The sequence below is a fragment of the Pecten maximus genome, chromosome 9 (genome assembly GCF_902652985.1).
Source record: "Pecten maximus chromosome 9, xPecMax1.1, whole genome shotgun sequence".
In the NCBI taxonomy this organism is placed as follows: Eukaryota; Metazoa; Mollusca; class Bivalvia; order Pectinida; family Pectinidae; genus Pecten; species Pecten maximus.
In genome coordinates this window covers 10,981,114-10,989,842 of record NC_047023.1, presented here as the reverse complement: position 1 = coordinate 10,989,842, position 8,729 = coordinate 10,981,114, and the positions used below count along the sequence as shown (strand labels likewise).

Genomic DNA, 8,729 nt, shown 5'->3' with positions numbered 1-8,729 from the left:
GTATAAAGTATATATATACCTTTTGAGGTAAAAATACTCATTAAAAAAAAACAGGCCTACCATCGTTGTATCTAAAATGAAATTAAATCGTGTATGTTGTACATACATTTGAAACACACATCGTGATTTCCTAACAAGTTCTGTTGTCAGCTGATAAATAGTCGGTGTGTAACGTACCCAGGCTGTAACGGTCTGACAAAAGTGAACATTTCTATATAATATCAACTGGCAGACATATCAATTTAAATCAGTTTATCACACCATGTGGTCGTGACATTATCCGACCGGTTAGCCAAATGGAACAAATATCCATTCGGCCAGTAGTTTTAATTAGACTGAATAGAAAGGAGATCTTAATGTACAAAATGAATGAGTTTTCGATTAGAGTTTGAAAAACATGTGAGTGATTATTTCACAGACAAGTCACGATAACGACCGCCAAAGGTAAGTGACGTCCCTATCTTGATAAATGGTCATTCTGTAAACATAATAATCCTCGCCCCAGAAAGAACCTAAAACGAGGTACTTTAACAAAACAGGGGCTATGTTGATTTCTCGTAAAGTTGGGTGTGTTATACCGGCCGATTAGTAACGGTGATTGTCCGAACTTTGTAGAGAGGATTTCATCACTTCATTTCCACAGCGGGGACGTTATTGTTCGCTGACCATTGACCATTATAATTCACTGCTGGGCGCTAACACTTCTGTGTGATCTTCAGAACGAGGTGTGAAATTCACGTTAAAATTGTACAGTTAAGTTTCTTCGTTCGAGGATATTTCACGAAAGCGATAGGTAAGTCTTTTCTATCTATATTTAATTCTAATTTTCCATATATATTGATGCCATCGATTTTTAATCGGTTCGCTACAGGTCTACGTGCACGTGACGGTACTTGTGACTTGAGTATACAGCTATGTGTCATAAACTCTGTATGTGTATGAGGTGTCCGTTCCGGTTGAAGTACTAGTAATATTGATAATCAATGAAAAGTAGGTTCCTTTAAATTTTGACAAGATTGATAAAGTATTTTGTACTTGGGTAGAAATCAATACCGTTTATATAACATCAGTACAGTATAAAGATAAAGTTGTATTGAGTAAGTCCATAAATACATACTCGTGTCGTATCGCAGTAACACGTACAGTATGTATGTATTTATCTACATACTGTACTTTTTGTGATTTGTTGATATGGGTGTCTCATTGCTAAATACACTACACGGCATACTCTAGCACCTTTACATGCGTACATGCCCACGTCATATCCAAGCGCCTCTAAATGCATACATCATACCCCAGCGCTTTCATACATATACATACACACATTATACCCAAGCATCGTCACACGCATACATACACACGCCATAATCAAGCACCTTCATGCGCGTACATGCACACATTATACTCCAGTGACTTTACACACGTACATGCGCACTTCATACACAAGCGCATCCACACATATACTGTACATATGCATGCTATACTCCACTGCCTTTACACATGTACAAAATCCGCTTATGTTGGGTATAAAAGTTGGATATTCATGATCAGTTGGTACAGTTGGTATCTTATAGAAGTTCTCCATTTACTGTTGAAACAAATAACACATGTTTATTTTATCTATAAATGTCATAGACCGGGTTAAATTCACGAAAGACAGTCATTCATGATTATAGATCGTTTGTATTCAATGCCCTAAGGACATTTAAGGACGTAGGACGTCGCCTGTTTTAAATAGTACCAACTATAAGAGCCGCCTGATAAAATGACTTCTCCCCCCTTTTATATACCACTGAAACCAAGATGTGCCCGTCATTTTCCTGTGCACCCCTCCAAGTGCTTAATGTCATTTAGGGAACAATAAGTTCCATTTTAATGGCTTTAGCACATCTTGGTCTACGACCAGAAACAAAATCCTCCCCGACAGGAGCAAAAGTACAATACATGTTTTTCCTTTTGATTTGGCGTGGGAAAAAAAATCTGATTTTACAATAACACCTACAGAAACGTGTGTTACGTTGAACGTGTGGCTATTTTTAACAGGTCTTGTATGCCATAAAGCACATGCTCATAATATGCTTTCCGGTGTCGGCGCACACTCTTTATTCACACGGCGTCAGTTCACCGTCTTAAAAGGCTTAGTATAAGTAAAAATGTTGACGTTTATAGACTTGTTTTTGTTAATCAGCTGACAGTAAACAGACGATATTTGATGGGTTTTCGGATGTTACTACACAGAACACACAGAGACATCACATATCAGTTTCAATACTGTTGTGCCAAGGCCTCAAATGCCGTCCTCGTGTTTGCCCTTGCCTGGTTAAATATTTACTGTATTCGGCTATTTACGCAACTCTTTTTTATGTCATGGATTCATTTCTTGCTTTTCTGTACCAGTTTCAGTTCCGAAGGCACTTACTTTGTCTTTGATGCTATGGGAAATATTCAGTTTTCTTTCTCCTTTTCTCTTTTCTTTCTAAAGATACAAAATCCATACGACGCTCCCTACCGGTGTCGGTTTGTGTTTCTCTGGAAGCTGATCAGAAACGGTCGGACTGTGTTGTTATAATTAAATCGTTTCGCAAGGCACTTTATGCTAGTTTTTCCGGGTGGCATGTGACGGGCCCCAGTTTTTTTGTTTTTGTTCAGTGAGGTAGCCACCAACTACTACAAGGTGGTCCCGCCTTAAAATGACCCCGGGCTTTTCACGGGGCGACAAACCTAACAAACCAACACAAAAGGTTACATCCGAGATTTTTATTACATTTTGTAGTTGTAATTAAACATATTGCAAGGATTGGCACGTGCGATAATGCAATCACAATGGCATTTAAGTTCAGTTACATACATTTAGAGTTACATCATCGTCACCATGACGAAGTAACCTTTTTGGTCGGATAAGACAGAGTTTAAAATTTTCAATTTAAATTGACTGACTGCGGTTGGTACATATTATCATGTTAGCAGATAGATCAGCTGTTCAATCAATGCACATGCTATTGTATATAAACATACTAAAAGATAAAAGACATATTGATTTTTTTAATTGGTTTTAATCATAATTGAATACACTTTTAGTGCATTTTCACAAATAATACAGTACAATGTCGGATTAGAATTAAGGTTTTTTAGTGATATATATACGGGATTACATTCTATATACAATAATTGACATGTTAATAAATATGATCTGGAAATAAAGAGTTACAGACTGTGAACAGATTAAATAGAGCGTAGCACATGAAATGATAGATGATTGCCGTTCATATGATAGCCGTAATTCTATTACAAGGTCCGACATTCCGGCATACCATAGACACGAACTAAAAAACTATGATCATCAACATTAAACAAAACTTATTTCCAAACCATTTATCTATAATTAATGGCTGATTATTAGCTTTACCGCTAAATATAAGATAATTGCATTGGTACATATTACATGAATGCAAACTTTCTGGTTATATAGGCAGAAATAGAGGGGGACATCAGGATGGGTTCAGAACCCGTTCAGAAGTGGGGAAGGAATATCTCTTCATGTGGTAAGAGGATATATAAATAGTGCCCTTGTCTGAGGGGAATATGGAGGATTGTTTCCCCGAGGGAACATTATCTTCCCGAGCCGATAGGCGAGGGGAAACAATCCTCCATATTCCCCTCAGACAAGGGCACTATTTATTTTATTATACCGAATAGAAAAATTTTCTAGTGAAAAAATCTGTTTTATCTGGTACAGTTCTCTTTATCTGTAAAACTACACTGTTGCGTTTGTAAGAATTGTCTCCCTTCTCAATGTTCGGGATTTTCCGTAAGAAACAATCGTGCGTTTTCGGGCGGAGCGGGGAACATTGCAATATCCCACGGCAATGTTGACCGCTGTTTCTGACACTGCATATTGTTTCAGGTCATGTGATTAGGAATTGACCAATAATAAGGCGATAATCTTACATTAGGTATAATAATACTTAATGTGGCCCCCAATGCTGGATCGATGATATTTTGTTTGAGAGCCGGCTGTATCCCATTGTATGTTGATCGCGGGAGGCGACTAAACGTGGACCCCCTGAAGAATCGGACGTTTTTCTTCCGCGTTTCCTACTTAGGGGACATGGAATAGACCAAAATATATCTTCTGTTCCCATAGATACACTTGGTATCATTATCTTTTCCCTTTCTATGACCTAATTGAAGGAGATCACAACTCACTTGTGTATGTCTTCTTTTTAGAACCTGATGCAGAAGGTCCTGTGCATTTTATTACCCATTTCCTGGAGTTGATATACAAATGTATGTTATATTTATCCTGTACATGGTGAAGCACATGTTATAATTTGTAATTTGAAGCATATTAGAGTAATTTCGCAAATTAGATAGAGTGCTATACAAATAGTGTATATTATTCATTATTGTTCCTGTCCCGTGTTTTTCTTTCTCCTCCTGGTCTGTCTTCCTGTGCTGTCGGTTCCCCTAAAGGTTTCTCGTTGATTTAGGCCCTAGTTGTTGTGAGGATGTCAAACTCTTTAAAACCAGGCAGACATTGTTTCAGATGAGTCATGGCCCATCTCAATGTTTGGCGAAAAAATGCTGTGTATTTGACTACATAAGCCTTGGAAAACTCATTATTTGAACTATCTACATATATCAAATATGGATTTCAAAAATGTTGAAAGCTGTCGTCTTTGCCAGTAGAAACATATTTTTGCTAACCGATTTTCCTTTTTGTTTCCTTGTACCTCCCTTAGAATGTTTTGTCCCGATGTGTTGTTTTCTGTCTCCGCCCCCCCCCCCCCCCCCCCCCCCCCCCCCCCCCCCCCCCCCCCCGCCCCTCCCCCTCGCTCTCTTTGTGTGTGTCTGACCTAGTCCCGAACTTATTTAAACGTTTTGATCAGCTCTAACAGAATTATTTTATGGCTCTGCATAAATTCTAATGGCGTCGTTTGTTGTTAGTGAGGGTAATGAAAAGAGATATATAGCACCCATCACCTTACTCAATTGGGTGGTCGATTTCCAAGTGTTTTAAATTCAGATATGTGAAAACGAAATATTAATGAGATTGTACGAGATGTAGATATCAATGCTTTAACCGTGATTACGACAAAGCCGACCACTCTTTGTATCAAATCAGTGTTTCCCATAAAACACAATTGTTACGCTTATTTCTATGTACATTTATAAAGGAGAATACACTCAGATTTTTATTAAACGAACCCATTACGCGATCTTGGGAAATTAAATTATGTTATAGAAAAGATGATGATGATAAGTACTTTACCAGTAAATACCAGCAGCATTAACTACACCAACCTTCACGTAAGAGTCAATGTTATCTAATAAACATCAAATTCCACTTATCAAACGTGTGCAAAAATGAGTTTCCGTTAGGTGAATTATTAACAGCAAAAGGTGTATCGTGGATACATAAAATCTACGATTGCTCTGATGTAGAAACACAGTAATAGATTTATATTATTAATTACATTGTCCCTGTTAGTTAGCAGTGTCCCTCGTGACAAACGTTTACTCCAGAAAGTCATTTTACGAAGGATAGAATTCTGCTTTTCGTCTGGGTATGCATATTACTCCCTCCTTTTTGTCAGACAGAAGAAAAGAGTATTGTAAATTCAGCATAAACGTACACAGTAATGCAGTTACTCACACTATTATTGTTGGGGCTAGCTAATTTGTACTTCTCATTGCGAAACAAAGCATGATTTATTTTTCTGGCTATTGTGCTTCTTTGGAACGCTTTTCTCTAGTTAACCGCAAACTACTTCATCGTTTCGATGCGTAAAACGCCCCAAAATACTGCTTCGTTTCCATTTTTCTATGAAACTATAATCACGTTTTCAGAAACAGATTTTTGGATTTATGATAAGTTCACTTGAAAATGAACGTGTTTTATGCTTGTTTGTTATAATGAAAATCTATTTCCTGTAATGTGAAAATCAACACATATAATCGATTAAAAATGATAATTAGCGAGAAAGCACGCGAATTTAGTTGTACATGTAGTTTTTGTTTGGAAATAAGCACGTGTCTTATATGGTACTGTTAGGCTCAAATCTAATAATATAGCTTGTTTCGCAATTGTAAAATAAGCAATGTTTACATATATTTTTGTTTATTTATTTAATCTTATTTAAACTTTTTTTTTCATCCTTATATGTTGACTTGGAGAACTAGGCGCATAGTACCGACACTTTATCACTAGCCCTCCACCTCTGGGTTGCAAGTTCGAAACCTACGTGGGGCAGTTGCCAGGTACTAACCGTTGGCCGGTGGTTTTTCTCCGGGTACTCCGGCTTTCCTCCACCTCCAAAACCTGGCACGTCCTTAAATGACCCTGGCTGTTAATAGGACGTTAAACAAAAACAAACCAAAAAAATAGGCGCATAGCACAAGACCCGCTAATGTAAGTGTAAACGATCTCCGTTTCTGTATTCTTCGGTGGCACATTCCTCTTCTCAATGTCACCTTTAATATCGCTTATATATAACATGCCCGTGTATTTTGGTATTAAACTTGACGTGTATAGATAGTCGGCATAGTGGTTTATTACCAGCAGCATGCAAAGACAATACCCATTTAAATCTGCACAGTGATTGTTCTGAAGCTTATCAACCTGTCGTTCTGTTAAAATGCACGGCATTGTGGAAAAGGAAAGAAATGTCATTGTGATAGATTCATTTTCGATTTAGGCTTTTACATACTGTGTATCGTTGACAAGGTTCAAATTCAAAATATTATGCGATTCATAAATGTCATAATGATTGATAGTTGGAGGAGTTTTATTATAAAATGATTCCATTTGATTAATCAATCTTGGATGTGATTTCCTACTGCAAATAAACTGAATGTCCAGGGAGCACACCTACATATGAAAACGCCCACCCTTTTGATCCCGGTTAGAAGTAATAGTGCATCATTCGCCATCAATGGGTATGGGATTGTTTAACTACCCTCTACCATGTATGTTTTGGAATTGGTTTTACATAACGATATCAGATCTCACGGTAGAATGGGTATCTGGCTTTTCCAATGCAAATTATATACTGTATATGTATCCTTTGCAATTTTATCGACAGTAGCAAAACGAATATGGCTATTTCCTTGCCCCTGCTTTTAAAACTGTTTTTGTTTTTGTTTTTTGTTTTTGTTTTTTGTTATTTTTAGTTTGTTTGTTGTTTTTGTTGTTGTTGTTTTTTTGTTGTTGTTTTTTTGTATTTTTTTGTTTGTTTTGCTAGTGGAAGATATGTACGAAAAATAATTGCAATTTCTGACAGGTATGTTTGTACCAACTAACTACTTTAATGTACATGTACCGATCAATCACCCGGATATAAACACAATGCTAATCAACTACCCGGATAAAAGATTCTAAAATTCACATTAAGCATTCAGATATATATACAATGTTCGTCGGAAACCCGAGTTTAGCTTTAACAGATATTTTCAATAAAACAGGTTCAAGAGGATTGGGCATATGTTGTAACATCTAAAAATTATGGCATAACTTGGCATCAAGTAAAATATGGCATAACTGGGCATCAAGTAAAATATGGCATGACTGGGCATTAAGTAAAATATGGCGTAACTGGGCATCATGTAACATATGGCATAACTGGGCATTAAGTAAAATAAGGCGTAACTTGGCATTAAGTAAAATATGGCGTAACTTGGCATCAAGTAAAATATGGCATAACTGGGCATCAAGTAAAATATGGCATAACTGGGCATCAAATACAACATGGCATAACTGGGCATCAAGTAAAATATAACATAACTGGGCATCAAATAAAATATGGCGTAACTAGGCATCAAGTAAAATATAACATAACTGGGCATCAAGTAAAATATGGCATAACTGGGCATTAAGTAAAATATGGCGTAACTGGGCATTAAGTAAGATATGGCATAACTGGGCATTAATTAAAATATGGCATAACTGGGCGTTAAGTAAAATATTTGTAACATGACAACAACGGAAATATATATAAAAACACCTTGGGGAAGAAATGTAATAGAGTACATATTAAAAATATCGCTTGTCTTAAATAATGTTCTGCATATTTCGAGAAAAAAAAGCATTACACTTATTATATACATGTGTGTATGGTATTGAACAGACACGGAAAACCATAAAATGATATATCTAACGATACGTCATTAATGTTTATAGATTTTGAAACAATTCAAATGTCTGATATGTATAAATAAGGCAGTAAAGAAAATCATAATGAGATCCCCTGATACGGGCGTGGCTATATCTGTAATGTTGACTTTACATGAATCATAATTTGATAACTAGAGTTGTACCTTTATTTCATGTGTTTTTGTTCGCAATACTAAAATAGGCTAATAACTTGGGGAATTTGTGTCGAGATATGACTTTTTGAATCTTCCGGAAGTGACTGATGGTCCCAGAACGTAGTGTAGATGGCAGGAACGATGAATCAGTATTGGAATATCTGAAGTTTGGTATTATAAAGTCTTGACTGTTTCTGGGATTGTGACATTTTGATTTACTGTATCAGGAAGAACTTTATGTTGGAAATCAGAAGCGATACCATTTCTCATGTTGTACAGGAACTGCAATTTCTTAGTATTGCTATTATTTTTGAAAGTCTTTCCGAAACTGATTCAAAATATACACATACAATATCAATCATTTACCCGGAAACTTAGCCCTTCAGGTACCCGTATATACATACTAAGCCGATCAGGTATCG

At 36.5% G+C, this 8,729-nt stretch overlaps 1 protein-coding gene across 8 annotated transcripts in view; it reads left to right on the top strand.

Moving 5' to 3' along the window:
* The first annotated feature begins 596 nt into the window (after window positions 1-596).
* LOC117334131 (fibroblast growth factor receptor-like 1) overlaps window positions 597-8,729 on the top strand; it is a 285,047-nt gene continuing 276,914 nt past the window's right edge. For 4 of the 8 annotated variants that reach the window (XM_033893598.1, XM_033893597.1, XM_033893593.1 and 1 more), the window contains exon 1: window positions 597-793. The gene's annotated coding sequence lies outside the window, so the exon portion shown is untranslated. The remainder of the gene's footprint in view (window positions 794-8,729) is intronic. The other 4 variants (XM_033893595.1, XM_033893592.1, XM_033893594.1 and 1 more) reach the window with 2 other exon arrangements.